General features: G+C 38.0%; 1 pseudogene; it reads right to left on the minus strand.

The window, feature by feature from the left end:
* Positions 1–4,877: 4,877 nt before the first annotated feature.
* LOC149012374 (small nucleolar RNA R71) lies at positions 4,878–4,943 on the minus strand (annotated as a pseudogene).
* Positions 4,944–19,972: the final 15,029 nt, after the last annotated feature.

Below are 19,972 nucleotides of genomic sequence, written 5' to 3' on the forward strand. Positions count from 1 at the left end.
GAAATTCGGAGGTGCCTAGGGAATCGGTCTTCCAGCGTTTGAAGCCTCCATAGGTGCCTACCAATGGGGATAAATCCTATGCGGGAGTAGTGGGGAGTTCGTTGTTGCCTGAGATCGATTCCCTCCCTTCTCCTATACAAGCGGGTAAGTTTCACAGGATTGTAATCCTGCAACAGGAATACGAGTTGCAACGAAATCAGTTCTGTTTTTCGTTGATTGGGCGAGCTAATTTTCGCATCACTACCATATGAATTGTAAGAGCTAGCTAGGGGTGCTTGGAAATTGTCTCAAGGGGTGATCTTACATTCATTGGGGAAAGGGTTTATCATCTTTCAGTTTCATAGTGAGGTAGATATGACTGAGGTGTGGCGCAGAGGTTTTTGGAATGTTGGAAAGCAATACATTCGTTTTCAACGATGGAGGCCGGATTTTAATATCCACTCTCCTCAACCAGCAGGTAAGTTGGTGTGGGTTCGTTTCCCTGATTTACCTCTTGAGTATTGCCATGAGAAAGTGCTTCTTTCTATAGCAAAATCTGTTGGGAGACCTGTTTCTCTTGATAGACGAACTCGTCTTGGTTCTATTGGTCATTATGCTCGAATTTTGGTTGAATTGGAGATCGATGCTGTTCGAGTGAATGAGGTTCAGATTGAGCGCCTTGAACCAGGAACTCTTCGAGTTGTTAGTTTTCTTTAGAAGGTAATTTTTGAGGATGATATTCTGCAGTGCTCACGGTGTAATCGAGAAGGCCACCTGGGTCTTCATTGTAGGTTTGCTTCAAATGATTCTGTGGATGGTTTGCAGGTGTTCAGCCCTCTATCGTTCTCTCGCAGAAAACCTCCCAGCAGATAATCCTATTGTGGATGGGATTCCTACTGACGGTGTGAGAGTGCAGACTCCAAGCTCACTCCAACATCAGATTCGTGTGGCTCTAGAGGTGGCGGGTTTGGAGGACTCTATTTCATCCAATGAGGCTGCAGCAAATTCAATTTCAAATTTCAATTCAAATTTCAAATCTACAAGGTTGGTTCCCTCTGATGTGGTGATCGCGTCTAGCAAGAACTCTTCTCTTGATCTTTCTCTCTCTCAAAGTGATCCTTTTCAACTTCAAAAAGTTTTAGATAAAGGCAAGAGTTCGATGTTGGTTGGTAATCTTTCAAAGAATGTAGTTACCTCTGTTGGTCCCACAACTAACCAACTTCCACCTAATTCGGCCACTAAGGATATTGGCTCTTTTGAACGGTTTGAAAAGCTTCATGAGAGGCCTTGTGGGGCCCTGCTGAATTCGGTTAGAGTGAAAGACTCTTCTACGGAACAGAATTCGGTTTATGTGGAAGACTTTTCTACGCAACAAAATTCGATTAGATTGGAAGAAACTGCATTGGACGTGAACTCTAGTTTGGAGCTTCAAGTGGGGTCATGCGGGGCCCAACATAATTTGAATAATTTTGAAGTAGCTTCTTTGGCCGTGGACTCTAGTTTTGAAATTCAAAATTCCTTAGATGTGGCAAAGTGTTTTAATCCAATTGGTAAACTTCCTTTGGGGAGTTCACTAGTGGGACCTACAGATAAGCTCGAAAGTGGTTCGGCCACTCCTTTTGAATTTCAAAAAGTGCTTGTTGCAGGTAAGAGTTCTATGCAAATTGGAAACCCTTCTTTGGAATGTTCATTGGTGGGACCTGAAGTTGCAAATATTATTAGAAGTTCAGCCATTGAAGGAACTACGGAGGATGATTTGGACTATTGTGGGGCCGATCAGAATTCAGCCAGGCTGGAGAGTTCGGCCAATGATGAAACTTTACAATTGAAAGTAGTTCTTCCACTTTCGTATTCGTCTATATCAGTGCGGGCTGAAGGTTCTCCTCGTCGGAAACCTGGTCGTCCGAAGAAGAAGGCTCACGCAGTGAAGAAAGTAGTAACAAGTAAAAAGGTTTCTATAGCAGAGGAATTCAAGAAGGTAGATGCAGCTTTAGCGAAAGTATCCACAATGCATCAGAGCCTCCCATTGGGAGAGGATAGTGCTGCTATGTAACTATTGTTATGAAGCTTTTCTTAAAGATCTTGATTTGGATGCATCTAGATGTCCTACATTTCGTTTTTGATGACTTAGTTGTTGTCAATTATGAGTAGGAACCAGTGAGGAAGGGTGTATTGGGGGCAACTGTTGTTGCGGGTGAGCAAGGTAGGTACTAATTGTGAGATCCCTAAAAATCCTAACCTAATAATCCGGCATTTCAGGTCGGTGTACCCAAAGTTCAAGATGAGGTCAACTCTTGACCATCTGAGTTGAGCCCAAAAGTTTAGAAATTGATCCTATAGACTTGAATGACAGTGATGAAGACCCGGGCACTTTGTTTGACTTCACCAGGAGAAAGAAAATTACTCCTTAAGGCATTAAAGTGACATTTTGGTGTGCCCAGAAACCTATGCAAGAGGACTTCAAATCTCAAATAAAATATACCATTGAGTTGGTAATTGTGTAAGGTACCTACCCTCCGAAACTCATCGCGATCGGCCTTCGAATGAAAAAGATATGGGGGCGGTCGGATGGAGGCGGTCAGATAAATTATCTGACCGGTCCTTTTTCAGTGAAGGGCAAAATGGTCATTTCACCTCTTAAAAGCTTTTTAACTTTCCCAATTGAACCAAATTCGGGATTTTGGTTTTCTAAAGGGAGAGAGCTCGTGGGAGAGGAGAGAGAAGAGGAGAAGAAGCTTGGGGAGGAAGAGTTTGTGTAGTTCGACTGTGCGGAATTGTGATTTGGAGGTATGATCGCGTAGAGAGGTAAGTCTGCTTCAATATACTTAATTTTGGCCCAATTTCATGAGGTTTTTGATGGGTAATGTCATTTAAATGTGAAATTGGAGGGCTTAGGTTGAGGGGAATAATTTTCTGACTCCGTAGGAAGGTTCGCACGGCAGTTGCGCACGTCTACTTTGAACCTCGTGCGAAACCGAGCATTTTCGACCGAGTTGACTCGGTGAGCTGCCCGCCGAGTTAACCGGGTCAATTTGGGACTGAGTTGACCCGCCTTGCTTGACTGGAATTAAGACCCGGTTAACCCACATTTGATCTGTGTTCAAATTGAATCTCGAATTAAATCTAATTTAGCTTGTTTATTTGCTAGGTTAATTGGGTATTGGGCATTCCTTAATTTTGTGAATTTGTGGGACTTTGCGCATGAATTCTCGATTAACAGGTGAGGATAACATCGCATATGTTATGTAATATCATTGTGTATTTGGATTGTGAATAATGTGGTATTGCATGATAATTTATGTTACCTTCTATAATCTCGATAGTCCTGCGTATCATACTGTATTTCTGATTGAATGATTAAAGGTAAATCGTATGTGATTATGTGATTGGTTACTTCACTTGATTGATGCATATGAATGTATGTGACGGTGAAATGGGGTTTACCTATCTTGGTATTCCTAGCTTGGGTTATCAGCGGCTATGGTATGGGACACTGTCCTCTGATGTCCAGAGCACTTTTCATAGTTGGTGTGGTTGTCTAGATGCATGTGGTTAAGAATCCCGTGAGTGCTACTACCCTTTCGGCAGGGGTATTGAAGCCGAGTGACCCGTGATATCAGTGGATGGGGTTCTGTGTGCATCAAACAGACCCACGGTATCATGCAGTGGTATAGTGACATGTGTTAGAACGGACCTCGTGATCGCCCAAAAGACGGCGGTTAGGCGGCGTGAGGGGACATGACGGCATCCACCCTAGCATATGTAGATTACTACAAGGTTAAGGAATGGGATCCAATAGATGCCTCCCGTTGAGGATTCCATTCATAGGTGAGAACGATACTGGACCAAAAGGGCGCTTAGGCATGAGGAAAGGTATCCGGATCACATGTAGCACGAGACATAGTGACTTTGCATTGGGCTAGAGTAAATCCTTGACACGCGCCAGTTCTCAGGCCAATGGTGATGGGAGAGAGTGTTGACCTAATCCCCAGCCATGGTTGATGTGACAGGACCCAATTACCGCGGTGAACCCAATAGACGTCTCTTGTTGAGGGTGAGTGATGAGACTACCCAGAGGAGGCTGGTGTGTTATCTTAAAGCGTGTCTACTGTAGAGACTACATGGACTGTATATGTTGATATGTGTGTGTGTACATGATGAATGCATGATTTATGATATGTTAGACTCACTGAGTTCTGTGGAACTCATCCTCTGTGAATATTGTCTTCTCTTTAGACTCATTGCGAGGGTTGTGACAACTCATATTACTTGGAGAGTCTGTGGCGAGCGAGAATACGAAGATGCATGATGGGATGTGTACTTGTGCAGATTGTGCTTTTGGAGTCCAGCCATTCTGAGGCTTGGAGTTTCTTTTACTTGGGTTGGGTTTAGGTTGTTTCCTCCTTTTTCCGTGGTTAGAACACCGTTTGATTTTTAGACTTCCGCTGTAATAACCTTAGATTTACTTTCTTTTATATTCTTGCTCTTGGATTATGCTATATAATATTGTTGTTATGGATTGGCCGCGAACCGAGCCCCCCAAAAAAAACACCCCAACACCCCCCCCCCAGCAAAACCCAAAACCCAACGGGGGGGCGGGAGACACACTACCCCCTCTTTTTTTTTTTTTTTTTTTTTTTTTTTTTTATCTTTTTTCCAAAAAAAAAAGGGGGTTTTTTTTTATTTTTTTTTAGATCAATTTTTTTTGGGTTTTTTGATTGGCCCCCCGCCTAAGACTTTTCCCTTTTTCTTTGCGTGACAAAGCGAAGACGTGGCTACAGTCCTTACCTTCTGATTTAACAAGGACTTGGGACTCTTTGGTTTAAAATTCTTGTGTAAATTCCCCCTGTTAAGTCTACTAAATTGCGTAGTGACATTATAACTTTTGTGCAGGAAGGAGACTCATTACATGAGACATGGGAGCATTTTAAAGAATACTTGTGAAGATGCCCACGCCATGGTCTTCCCAAATAGATGATCATTTGGACCTTCTGCAATTGGTTGAATGTAGGATTCAAATCCATCCTAGATGCAGCTACAGGTGGATCAATCCATAACTGGAAATTTTTTGAAGTCTGTGGGTTGGTGGATGAGATGGCAACTAATGGCCATCATATAGGCAATCAAGGAGTAAAGTTGCAGGTGTGTATGAAGTTGATGCAGTGGCTGTAATAGAAGCTAAGCTTGATGCAAAACTGAAAACTCTTGGAAGAAGAGTTATAATTTTATTCGGTTAAGTTAACCCCGAGAGAGGTGGCTCAGTTGGCAAAAGACCAACGCTTCCACATAGGAGGTCAGAGTTCGAATCCCCTCGGGGCCAGAGGCGAAGCCCGCCTATATTAATTATATAAAAGCTCCCTGAGGATGTAGTTGTGGTGCGCGCAAGCTGGCCTGGATGATTCTTGGATCCAAAATATATATATATTTTCCAAATTGGTTTTTAGGGAATGACGAGAAGAGAGTGAATTTGGACTACATCACTCTTAGAGCTATGACCCATGGTTAGCTAATTTTTTTTTTTAAAATTATTTTTGTCAATGCAAGGTTGGTAGAGTGGTAAGATCCATACTTCTCAGTGGAGAAGTCATGGGTTCGACCCTTGCAGAAGACAAAGCTCCCTCTGAGGATGTAATCGAGGTGCACGCAAGCTGGCCCAGATGAACCTTAGAACAAATTTTTTTTTTTTTGGATAGTATGAACTTTGCTAAACAATGTGGACCACTTTAACCTTGACTATGTGACCCATTCTTCAGCACCAAACCTTGCTACTGAGTTATTATACTTAGGGATTTTTGAATGTGACCAAAATTTTTCTTGTTTGGTCAACATATTAGAATCCACCAGGATTTCTTCTTGAGGCGAAATTTACAAGAGTACCACTCATTTAGGGATATGATAGCTAGAGGCCATTCTTCCTTAGCTTAAAATTTCAAAAAATTTTATTCTCTTCATTCTGTTTCACCTCTACCATGTTTCACTTCATTTATTATTTCATGGAGACGTATATGGTGCTAGTATCCCAAATTGGTGATCCCTTGAATAGACCGAAGGTGATATGGGTTGTTAAAAGCATGGTGAGGGTTAAAAGCGTTGTGAGCAGATCTTCCATGCAATTGTGGGTCCTTATAGTTAATGTTGAGTGAGCCTTTTGGATTCTCACTAGGTTAACATTAGACAATTGGGGCTTAGGGACAAAGGCCACCGCAACACTTCGATAGATAGTTATTTGAAAGCCATGTTAAGGGTGTGGGATATGTCTTAGGCTGCTTCTTGAGAGAGGTGTTATCGGAAAAAGAAAAGTGCTTCAATTTTATCGTCTCCATGTATGTACGTATTATAGTCCCTTTCTACATTACTTCCACCCTTACAAGTTCTCTTGACCTTAGATAAGTGGTTGCTCTTCACCAGTGGAGAGACGAATGATTGGTTGGACATATGAGAATTGATATTGAACTAGGGAGTTGTAGGTTAAATTTAAAGTCTCAATATGCATGGCTTGATTGGTTAAGGTCTACACACACACACACACACACACATGGATCAGATTTTGGTTTTTGTGGTATGTATTTCATCTCTTGATTAGCTTATTTCATACCTTCCTTTGAATTATGGTTGAACTTGACCAAAATTGAATATTGAATTAAGATGAGAGTTCGTCAAATCATGATATTTGCTTGAGGACTAGCAAACATTAAAGTTGGGGATAATTTGATAATTCCATTTTATACATATTATTTTGAATAACTAATTGGTTATATTTGTAATTTTTTTTTATATCAATTTACCTTAATATTGTATGAAAATTAATATATATGCACCATTTCCTTTAATTTCTGTAATTTTGGTGATTTATATATTTCCTAGCAAGTCCTAATTAAGATTTATTACTTGTGCTTGTAGGGAAATCAACCAAGTCTGCAGGGGATAATTTGGAAATTCTATGAAGATAATCTTAAGGAACCAAGTCAGATTTTATTTTACATCTTAAAAAGGGATGTCTATTTCATCAAGTTAGAGAGTTCCACTCTCCAGAAGATTCCTCAAGTCAAAAACATGGAGAGAATGATTTCTTGCATGTTTTTGGGTTTTATTTCCTTTTTGGGACTAATTTTGTAATTAGAAAGAGACTAGCTTATAAAAAGGGAAGGGACTTTTTTAAAAAAAAATGTTTTTCGGCTTTGGAGGATTGTAGAGGACAAATTTGGAGAGTAGGAGCTGCTTTGGGGGCGAATTTTGGAGTTGCTAGAGCCTCTTTTTCTTCAACCCTAGAGTGAAGTTTCCCTTAACTTCTTCTTCTGTAATGTTAAAAGTTTATTTTGTTAGGGTTAGATGAATCCTTACATGAGATAGTTATTGATTTTATTTTCCTATCATCTAACTCAATCATCCCTTATGTTTTCTTCAATTTTATTCTTAATGTCTAAATGTCTAGCTAATATTCATCTCGTGGTGTATTTAAATTCATGTAACAATGAGGCATGCATGCTAGACCTAGGATGAAGAATAACAAATTATATCTAACGCGTAATAGGTTAGGTCATTTGTTCAACTTTGCTTCTAAGTTTCTTGCGTTTAATGCGATATGTTAAATTGACCCTCTCTATGCATAACTAGCCGGGAGGGGGGGGGTGTTAATATGTTAGGAATGCTCATGCGTAATAGACGAGACAATCTATCTTAGAGAATCTCTCGACAAGTGGGAGATTAATTTGGTTGTATGAGAAAGGGAGGAATATATTAATAACCTAGATCACGTTTGGTGAAATCGAATCCCTAATAATTTTGTCAATTGAATTTGATTTTTGTTTTGTTAGCAATTTAACTATTTCTTTCGTGTTATTTTAATTTAATCAATATCTTTGTTGATTTTTCATAATTCTTTTAGCTAGATAATTACGGGTGGTCTTTAAGCTAGCACTTGATTTTCACTCTTTTCGATCCTTAATGGAACGTTATCCCTCTACCTCTACATTACTTGGGTGACCTCGTGAACTTTTGAGTATGGACACAACAACTGTGTTGGGTGTTTTGAGGGTAATTTTGGGGAATAAGTATTGTTCCATTGAAGCCCCAAAGGTCCCCCAAAATTTGAAGTTTTGATCTGAGCAAGAAGTGATCATCTTGGTTCGCAGACCAAGGGGCGGTCAACTAGGGGCATTCGATCGGTCCTGGTGGGTCTAGACCAACCGCCCCTGCTCAAGTGGTGTGTCTTGACCCTATTGATGCCTAGTAATATCTCCAACTTAAACCTAATTTAATTTACATGTTTTTGAGGATTTGTGTAGCTTATTAACACTTTTTGTGGATTTTCTTGGATTCCTGGAGACCATTTTCTTCATTAATAGGTGAGGAATACAACATTATGTGTTTGCAGATTGACTCATAGTCTATTTCATTATATTATAATTATTGTGTGTTCTTATGATTTGTACTGTGGGAGATAATAGGTGGTAATATGATTTTATTTGTTTATGCTATTCATTATTCATTTCATTTCAAATTATGAGTGTGAATGTGATGTGTTGGGAATTGGATGGTGATGAATTACATACATATCAATCCAAGGTAGTGGGTTCAACCATTGCCCTTAGTGCCTTTGCATTCACTTAGATAATTATGTACATTGTCCGTGGGTGTTCAGATGCATTACCATTTGTACATACTACTATCCATTTGGCATGGGCATTGAAGCCGAATGACCCATGATAGCAATGATTGGGTCATGTGGCCGTCCACAAAAGTAACCATTCCATGAGAAGACACAAACCCACTGTTATCATGCATTGAGAATGTTGCATACGTGGAGTTTTAGGGCTCGTGGGCATCCAATAGAGGTAATCATTTTATGAAGAGACACGAGAGCGTCCGTTGAAGCATATGTGGACAACCATAGGTTTGCAGAATGCTAATCCAATAGAGATAGCCATTCCCTGAGGAATAACATTCCCATGTGGGAACGATACATGTGCCAACATGGCACTAGGTGTTATAAGCCCCATAATCCTAACCTGAAACCTAAATTGCATGTCCAAATACCCAAGCCTCTAGTCGGAAGAAGCTGTGGGCCATCCTTAAAGCCCATGTTTTGGCCTCAGAGCCCATGGATCTGGATGAAGAAGATGCAGAACCTACCTTACTGGGAACCAGAAGAAGATCCAGCCAAAACTAGAATGGATTGGGTATGTGGATATTCAACGTGAGAAAGACTGATTTGGAAGTTGTTATTGGGCATGGTAAGAGCCTTCTACATATTAATTAAGGTTGTAGCAATGCTAGGGATCAACTGGGAGTGCAAAACACCCAAGTATTGAAAGTACTAGGGAGGTTGCTTAAGATAGATGATTGGCCAAGCAACCGCTACACTTGGTGGTTGATTGGAAATTTTGGCAACAAATGCTTGTTTTGCCCTCGACACCCTATTTAAGGTCCCTAAAACTTAATTTTGTATTATTTTAATGCTATAGATTATTAGGGAGGACTGCAACGTCAGAGAAGGCACATGGAGAAGAAGAAGACCTCAATTTGCGGAAAGTTTCGTGGAGATTTGGTTGACTGTTGAACTCTAGAAAAGGTTAGTTAGACAATGCTCTTACTCTATCATTCTTTTTACTTTAAAGAGCAGTTTTTCCCTCGAATCTCTACTAGAAATTGATTGGAGATGAATAATTATTACTTCTATCATTTTCGATCGAATCGCTGGGAGAATAGATCTTATGTCTATTTTAATGGTGCTTACTCTCAGAAGGAGATTTCTATTTCCATATCCGTATTAGGTTTCTCTTTTTGTTTTCTTGTTAAAGGCTTCTGTAACTTAATGAACAACTTGATTTAGGCTTGATCAAAGGTCTAAATTTTGAACATATGTCAAAGATGGATGATCAAAAGTCTAAATTTTGGACTTGAAAAACTGCCAAGCTGGCATTTGCTTAAGGCGGTTGATTGAACCAACCACCTCGAGCAACCGACTCAAGTGACCGGTTGGCTTCCAGATCTCGCTTTGAGGTTGTTTCTATTTAGTTTGAATCCTAAACTCTAATGTAACTTAATGAACATAATTTAGGGGTTTTCTAGGACCTACCGGAGTATTTGGTTGTGAGGACTTAGCACATTTATCCATATTTTTTCGCTAAATTAAGTAATGACACAATTACATATATAGCTGCATTGTTTGATATGTTGATCTATATATTATTCTTAGCATGTCAATGACTCAATGACTTGCTGTAAGTTCTGTTATGCCTATCTACATGTTAATTATGAATGAAGCTCATTATACTTTATTTCTTTTCATGTTGTAGAATGGTGTTGATTGGGGTGATGATGATTTGGGGAGAACCAATCCTGGTGTTCTTAGCTTGAGACATCAGGGGTTGTGGTATGAGACATATGTCTCTGGTGTTCTCAACACTTTTCATAATTGTTGTCCTTCATGAGTAGATCTAGATGCATGGTTAGGGTACCCATACATGCTATTACCTTTTCGGCAAGGGTATTGAGTCTGAGTGACTTATGATAACAGTGGCTAGGTCTTGTAGGCATCTAAAAGATGGCTTGAGTGTTATGAGGAGACATAGACCCATAGTTATCATGCAATGATAGGGTTGTATATGTTAGGGTTAGGCTAATGGGCATCCAAATGACAGTTGGGGTGTCAGAAAGAGACATGACAAGCATCTGTCCCAACATATGTGGATAACGATGGGGTTAAGGAATGTTGTTTAAAAGACGGCTTAGGTGTTGTGAGGATTAACATTCCTAGGTGGAGAATGATATTGGACTAAAAGAGCACTAGGCATGAGGAAATGTATCTAGACCACATGTAGTGTATTATCTTATGACCTTACATTGGGTTTAGAATCCCTAACATGTGCCAGTACTCAAATCAATGGTTGTGGTGAGAGAGTATGGACTTATATCCCAACCATGGTTGATGATATGGATTTTGTACCCTTTACTTAGGATTTCAAAAGATGGTTTGGATGTTGTAAGGAATTAGAGTGATGAGACCTACCCAGAGGAGTATTTGTGTATATCTTAATGCATGTCTACTTATATAGAGACTTGCATAGTTAGATTTCCTAGATGCATTCAAAACATAGCATTCTGTTTATTCATTTTTTTAATCCTACGCGTTGTATATGTATGTGATTGTTGCCACATTGAATTCATTAGAACTCATTATTGTGATTTGTTGTTTTCTTTCTTAGATGGTTATTCAGGAATAGAAGAAACCCCATATCTATAGGAGAACTCCATTGAAGAGATACTAGAGACGCTAGTGAAAATTGGTTACAATAAACATGAAGTTTCTTGTAGATGTATGGAGTGCTTTTATGATTCCCATTGATGAGAATAAAGCTCTAGTTGTTCGCTCTTGGGATAAATGATTGAAAGATGGTCTCATGATCCCATTCTTAGAGCGACTAGAGGAGAAAACTCATAAAATGCTTAAGAAGAGTTGTAAACCATAATGACACATTTCTTTTTGATTTTTCTTCCACTTATACATTGATTCCCCTCAAAAGTAAACTTTCATTCTCCAATTCCCTAATATTTTAAAATGGCCAAATTACCCTTTATTTTTATGTTTTCAATCACTTATGTAGATTTTTGAATTGTTTTATGTTATTTCCCCCTTCTTTTTTCTCCATCATTGTAGGAAACCATACTTAAATGAAATTCTTTTCTTTCTTCTTTCTTTATATAGATTATTTTTTTATTTTTATTTTTTCGTATCTCCCTTTATATAGGAATCGATTAAATGTGATTAATTAAAAATTTATGTTTTCCGTTTTCATTAAAAATCATTAAACATGATTTTATATATATATATATATATATATATATATATATATATATATATATATATATATATATATATATAATTTGATTTCTCCTTCTTTTATAAGAATTCATCAAAAGGAAAATGAAAATAAAAGTCAAAGTTAATAACAAAAAACTTCAATAAAAGAGGGGAATGAAAAAAATATAAAATAAAAACTACTAATCACACAAAATGGATTCTTATAGATTAGGGAAAGTATCTAAAAGAATTAATCAAAACAATAAAAATTTACTTTAATTGATAAAATGGATAAAAATAGCATTTGACTATATTTTATTGATTTGACTATTTTAAAATATCAAGAAAGAAAAAGAGGTAAAAGTTCACTTTTTTTTTATATATCTAAGGTGAAACTTTTGAGAAAGATGCAAAAGTAAATATAAGTACAAGGGGGAGAGACACATTTTCTATAAAAATTTTCCTTAAAAAAAAATAAAATCAGAGTAATGGAGACAAACGGAATTACCGGGTGGTGTTCTGTGCATGGATATGATTGGATGAAGGAAACTAACGAAATGAACCGTGTTTCCCTCCATTGCTAAGTTTCTGTTTTCTGCTTCAATGTCTCTTTCTCTGAACAAAACACATTTTTTTTATTTCTTTGGTGAATCAACCACGGTTTTCTTTTATTTCGTTGGTAGATCAAACACGGTTTTCTTCTCTTTATCTAAACATTATTTGCTATATTATTTTTCTATGTTAAATTCATAGTTAGTTGTCATTAAGTACATTCAAATTTCAAACGTTGAACGACAAAAATGTCCCAAAGGTTATTTAATACATTGTGTTATTATAATTTTTTTTTAGATTATATATTTTTTAACTATATAATTAATGCTTAATGACTAATTATCTCTTTTTAAAACCATATATTAATACAATGTATTAAATAACTTGAAGGACACTTTGGTCTTTTTATGTTTGAAATTTGAATATATTTATCGACGGTTAACGGTGTTAGTCTGCTTAGAACCCATACGTAATATTAAGGGGACTCAAATATAAAGTTATTTTTTGTATTTTTTCTTTTTATTTTTTTTATATCAAATTATTATGACAACGAATAAAGAAAGAATGGAAAAGAATAAGCTTATACGGATTATTAGAGTATAGTATATCAAGTAATATTTTCTCATATTGTAACGGTTATTTACATTCTATAAATACAAGATTTATAATCTCATAATGAGATTATGCATTCACTTAACATGGTATCATTCCCAAAGGTTCGCTCCTGAGATTTTAATTCCTTTTCTTTTTCTCCCATGCGCTCTTTTCTCTCTCCTCCTTTCTTGATATTTTCTACGGTTCTTGAGATTCTGCTCTATCAATGGCTTCCGATTCTCATTACTTCGCTCGCATCCATGGAATCTCCTTCTCGCTCATTGTTCTTCTTCACTGGGATTCTCGAACATTCATCACTTTCTCACGATTCGCTTAACCTCTGAAAATTATCTTGTTTGGCAAAGTCAGTTCCTTCCTCTGCTTCGAAGTTCTGGATTGATGGGGCTCATCGATGGTACCAAACTCATGCCTCCTCCATTCTTACATCCAGAGTCGGCTTCCCCTATTGCAAATCCCGAATTTCTTGCCTGGCAGTATCAAGATCAAACTCTTCTAAGCTGGATTCTCTCCAGTCTCACGGAGTCGGTTCATTCCCAAGTTGTCGGTCTTCGCACCTCTGCTGAGGTTTGGGCTATGCTCTCCTCTGCTTTTGCTTCATCTTCTCAAGCACGGATTATGCAGTTACGTTTGCAACTCCATCAAGTGAAGAAGGGTTCTGACTCTATGGCCGATTACTTACTCAAAATCAAAAAGCTTGCTGATGCCCTAGCTCTTGCATCCCAACCAGTACCTGATTCGGATATGGTGTTGTATATTCTTGGAGGATTAAGCTCTGAATGTCAGGTCTTCGTGACATCTGTAATGACTCGAGACTCTCCAATCAAGATTTCAGATCTTTATGGTCTTCTTTCGTGTGAAGAACTGCGGTTATCCTCTGCTTTACAAGATCTCACCAATATTACTGCTCAAGTGGCTACTACATCTCGTGGGGGCTTCAATCGTGGTGGTTCTTTTTCTCGTGGCAGTAATCCTCGTTTTTCTGGAGGCCGTTTTGGTGGTCGTCATGGAGGACGCCACAATGCTTCTTTGTTTTGCCAGATCTGTGATCGATCAGGTCATACTGCGAAAACTTGTTTTCATCTTCAACGATATGCCTCTGGTTCTACTCCCTTCTCTCCAAGGACTAATGTTGCTACTGCAAATCGTGGAATAATGCATTGGATACCCGATTCTGGAGCCTCTCATCGCATAACCTCTAATTTGGGTGCTATTAGTTCACCTATCGAGTATCTTGGTGCTGATTCTGTTCGTCTTGGCGATGGTTCAGGTCTGCACATATCTCATACTGGTTCTTCTTCCTTCTCTATGAATGGCAATAATTTTCATCTTGCTAATGTTCTACATGTGCCTACTGCTGCTCACAATTTATTATCTGTGCATCGTTTTGCTTGTGATAATGTTGTTGTGCTTCAATTTGATGCTTGTGGTTATTGTTATTAAGGATTGGTGCTCGGGCCAGGTCCTTCTCAGAGGTCTTGCTGATAATGGTGTTTACACACTTCCTGTGACGTTGCATAATACTTCTGTTAAAGCTTTCTCTAGTACATGTGTTACTCCTGATGTTTGGCATTTTAGGCTAGGTCATGCTAGTTTTCCTGTTGTCAACCGTATGATACATACCTTTCATCTTCCTTCTTCTGGTTCTTTTTCTTCTTCTATTTGCTCTTCCTGTCAGCTTGGTAAATCTCATAGGTTACCTTTTAAATCTTGTTCTACTACTACTACAGCCCCTCTTCAATTGGTCTATTCTGACTTGTGGGGGCCTTCCACTGTTCTTTCCACTGAAGGCCATCGTTATTATGTTTCATTTGTGGATGATTTTACCCGTTTTACATGGCTATACACCATTACTAAAAAGTCTGATGCTCTTCAGGTTTTTCAAAATTTTAAAGCTCTAGCTGAAAATCAATTTTCTTGTTCTCTTAAGAGTTTTCAATCTGACTGGGGAGGGGAATTTCGCAGTTATACTACCTTTTTGCAATCTTGTGGTATACTTCATCGCCTTTCATGTTCTCACACCTCTGAACAAAATGGCCGGGTCGAACGTAAACATCGTCATATTGTGGAAATGGGCCTTTCTTTACTTGCACATTCTGGTTTACCATTAAAGTTTTGGTCTGAGGCCTTCTCTACTGCTGTCTTCTTTATAAATCATTTGCCTACTATTGTTTTAGCTTCTGACACTCCTTTTCATAAGCTTTTTAATCGCCATCCTGACTATACATTTCTTAAAGTGTTTGGCTGTAGTTGTTTTCCATTCTTAAGACCTTTTCACAAACACAAACTAGATTTTAGGTCTTCCGCCTCTGTTTTCATTGGCTACAGCCCTAAACATCATGGGTATAAATGTTTGTCTTTAGCTACGGGAAAGGTTGTCATTTCTCGTCATGTTATATTTGATGAATCTTCTTTTCCATTTCATTCAAAGCCTTCTACTGTTTCCCCTTCTTCCTTATCCCAATCTCCTTTATATGTTTCTTGTCCTTCATCATCTGCACATACATTTTTCAAATCAGCTTCTCATACTGGTTCATCTGCTGTTCATTCTTCACCTGAGAATACACATTCTACTGTTACTGCATCACATATACTGAGAGAGCTGTCTGAAGCACCAGCACCTGTACCCAGTGTTATGCAAGACCATTCAGTAGCTCCTGTTCTTGAATCACATTTTCTGAGCAATGTTTCAAAGAGTGCTGTCCCTGAAAATTCTGCAGCTCCTGCACATTCTGCAGTTCCTGATTCTAGTTTACACCAAGAGGACTTCTCACATTCAGCTGTTGCTGTTCCTGCACCTTTTGAGGCTGCTTCGGGTCTTATATCAGAGAATTATGAGGCTGTTTTGGGTCCTATATCAGAGAATTATGAGGCTGTTTTGGGTCCTATATCAGAAATATATGAAGCTGTTTTGGGTCCTATATCAGAAAAATATGAAGATGTAAATGCAGTTTGTGATTCTCTTTTGGCTCCTTCAAATTCTTCAGCTGGGCTGGTTTATCAGCCACTCCCGTGTCCTGCAGAGAACACAACTGGACCTCTTACTGATGCATTTTAATTGCTTGATACAACTCTTGTTGATTTTGCTAATGGGCCTTCTCCTTTTGGTCCTCAAGATGTAAATAATACAGGGACTGTAACTGAATATTCAACAAGGACTTTTTCTGTTAATGATGCTTTTCCTTCAAATGGATTAGCTACAAGTTCTTTGTCTAGGCCTATTAGTTCTCATACTAATGTGACTTCCAGTCACCCTATGGTGACTCGTTCTATGGATGGGACCCGCCGTCTCAAAGTCCCTAAGAGTTACTATGCTTCTCGGTACCCTGTACCCATAGCTCTTCTTACTCATATCTCTTCTGAGGAAGAACCCACTTGTTATGGTCAAGCCTCCAAATCCCTTGTCTGGCGCAATGCCATGGATGCTGAGTTTAATGCTCTTTTATCCAATCACACTTGGGTTCTTACCCCTCCACCATTAGATCGTCGCTTGATCGGGTGTAAGTGGCTTTATCGTGTCAAACGTAAGGCTGATGGGACCATAGAACGTCAGAAGGCTCGTCTAGTGGCTAAGGGTTATACACAGGAATATGGGTTGGACTATGATGAAACTTTCAGTCCTGTCGTCAAGCCCACTACCATTCGCATTGTTCTTGCCTTGGCTGTCTCTTCCAAATGGCCTCTTCGACAGCTTGATGTCAACAATGCTTTTCTAAATGGTACACTCACTGAAGAAGTCTATATGCATCAGCCGCCAGGGTATGTGGACTCCCGCTCCTACATATGTTTGCAAACTACAGAAATCTCTCTATGGTCTCAAACATGCGCCCAGGGCATGGTTTCAGCGGCTTAGTACTTTTCTTATCCAACATGGCTTTGAAGGTTCTAAAACTGATTCTTCTTTGTTCATTCGGCATCCTCCTACAACGCCATTGTATGTCCTTGTTTATGTTGATGATATACTTATCACTGGGCCTTCCTCGCATACTATTGATGCTTTTTTCTCCACTTTGTCTTTTGAGTTTGCTCTCAAAGACTTAGGCCCCGCTCGGTATTTTTTGGGAGTTGAGCTCATTCCTCTCAAAACTGGGATTCTTTTGTCCCAACAAAAATATATCATTACTCTTTTGGATCGAGTTGGCTTATTGGATGTGAAGCCTATTTCTACCCCGATGTCCTCCTCTCTTCACTTATCAGGTGTCTCGGACAAACCACTGGCTGATCCCACACCATATCGGAGTTTAGTTGGTGGCCTACAATATGTCACCATTACTCGTCCTGATTTATCATATGCGGTGAATAAGCTATGTCAATTTTTGGCATCTCCTCAAGAGGTTCATTGGGTTGCTCTTAAAAGATTGTTCCGTTACTTGAAGGGTACTATTTTGTTTGGTCTTCATCTCACGCCATCTTCTTCTACCACTTTAGCGGCTTATTCCGATGCTGATTGGGCTGGTTGCCCTGTTGACCGAAAATCGCAAAGTGGTTATCTTATTTTCTTGGGCTCCAATCTGGTTTCCTGGCAATCTAAGAAGCAGACTACTGTTGCTCGTTCTAGTAATGAAAGTGAATATCGAGCTTTGGCTCTTGCTACAACTGAGTTTACTTGGATACAGTCTCTTCTTGGGGAATTGGGGATTTCTCAAGTTTCTCCTCCAATTTTATGGTGTGATAATATTGGTGCAACCTATTTGTCAGCAAACCCTGTCTTTCATGCTTGCACGAAGCATATTGAGGTTGATTTTCACTTTATTCGTGACAAAGTTGCAAAGCAAGATCTTTGCGTTCGCTATGTCTCTACTACTGACCAGCTTGCTGATGTCCTCATGAAAGCTCTATCCTGTACTCGTTTTGGTGTACTCCGCTCCAAACTCAAGGTTCTTGAAGGACCCTTAACTTTGCGGGAGGGTATTAGAGTATAGTATATCAAGTAATATTTTCTCATATTGTAACGGTTATTTACATTCTATAAATATAAGATTTATAATCTCATAATGAGATTATGCATTCACTTAACACGGATAGTGGGTATAGCTAAATCTCTAAACTCATAAATCTGAGGACACTAGAGTCTGGTTCCTTCTACCAAAAAGGAAGAAGAAAAAAAGAAAATAAAAAAGAAAAAGAAGAAGATCACTTCGTTCTCCCAGCTCAAATAAATAGAAAATTTTCAAAAATACAAAGCAAAAAGTTCTATTTTGCACTCTGTTATCTTAGTTAAGATACTAGCATATTAGATTAAAGGGATAATTACTATTGACCCCCTGTACTTTGATTTTATTACTAATGTATCCCCTGTACTTTTCAAAATTACTAATCCAACCTTCAACTTTGTCTATAATTACTATTGCCCCCTACCATTAAGTTCCGTTAGTTAACTGATGATGTGACATCTTTATATTTTCTCAAAAACCCCAAAATACCCTTATACTTATCTCTTTACTTAGTTACCTCTTTGTCAAGTTACAGTAGTACCCTTAATTAACTGTGGACAAAAAAAAAACTATAATCCATTTTATTCTCAAAAAATAAATAAATAAATAAATAAATAAATAAATAAATAAATAAAAGAAAAGAAAGAAAGAAAGAAAAAGAAAAAGAAAAAGAAAGAAAGAAATAAAGAAGAATGAATGATTGAATAAAACTCAAATAGAAATGGAAGAGGAAGGAAAATCAAATTCAACTCAAATTGGAAACTGAATATCACCTAATTTTTTTTCAAAATAAATGAAATTTAGTGAGGGTGGGAAACCAAATTGGATTTGAATTTTATTCATTTCTTTAGTTCAAAATAAATGAAGTTTAGTGAAGGTGGGAAACCAAATCGGATTTGGATTTTGCTCATTTCTTTAATTCAAAATGGATGAAGTTTTGTGAAGGTCGGAAACCAAATCGGATTTGGATTTTGCTCATTTTTTTAATTCAAAATGGATGAAGTTTTGTGAAGGTCGGAAACCAAATCGGATTTGGATTTTGCCCATTTTTTTTAATTCAAAATGGATGAAGTTTTGTGAAGGTCGGAAACCAAATCGGATTTGGATTTTGCCCATTTCATTAATTCAAAATAAATGAAGTTTAGGGTAAAATTGACATTTAATCTGGTTTTATAAATGAGGTAGCATCGTCTTTTGATTTCTTAATTTTAATGAAGGGCAAATTAGACATTACATATTCAAACTTAACGGAAACTTAACACCGTTATAAGGAAGGGGGCAACAGTAATTTCGTAAAGAACAGGGTTTTATTAGTAATAAAATCAAACTACAGGGGGGCAACAATAATTATCCCTAGATTAAATAACAATAGCTGAAAATTTTGTATTTTTGTCTTTGATTTTTATTTCAAAATAAATACGAGTTTGTATTGGACATCTCACCTACAATTTAGTTAAGAGACTTTATTATATTAGAGTTGTTAGGTAGGGCTAGGGCAAGGGTAAGGGACAAAGACAAAATTAACCATGGACAAAGAACAGGATTAGTGATAGGACCAACCCATTTTGCCTAATTAGATCAAGAGTAATTAGGGCAGGACAGGTACATACTTAACAACCAGTCAAGGTTTAAGAATATGAACAAAACTTTTAGACTTTATAATAAGGTTAGAGTTTGGATGAATTTATCTATGAGTATTGGGCTACAATTAAATTTTAAAGAACTTGACCCAACCGGTCACTGTTACAACCCTAATTTTGAACAAATACTTGCAACCTATTCTTTGAAAAAAACGTAATCTCTGTAAACCCACTCTAATCAAATACTTGCACTAACCTGAAAATTGATTGACCGAGACCCCAATCCATATGATAGTCATGCTGTGATGAAATATATTTTTTTTAAAAATTAAAATGATGTTACAATTCAAACCGAATAATTCATCTGTTACTTTCAAAAAAAAACAAATGAAGTCAGGGTTTGCTCCACCGCAAGCGGTGAAGATAATATAGAACAACACTGATGGCTTCAAAAGACACGCCACCCACATTTAAAAAAAAGAAAAATAGAACATGCTAGGGACATCTGGTTT

Source organism: Hakea prostrata, chromosome 6, assembly GCF_041222555.1.
Source record: "Hakea prostrata isolate BN-2017 chromosome 6, UWA_Hpros_2, whole genome shotgun sequence".
Taxonomy (NCBI): Eukaryota; Viridiplantae; Streptophyta; class Magnoliopsida; order Proteales; family Proteaceae; genus Hakea; species Hakea prostrata.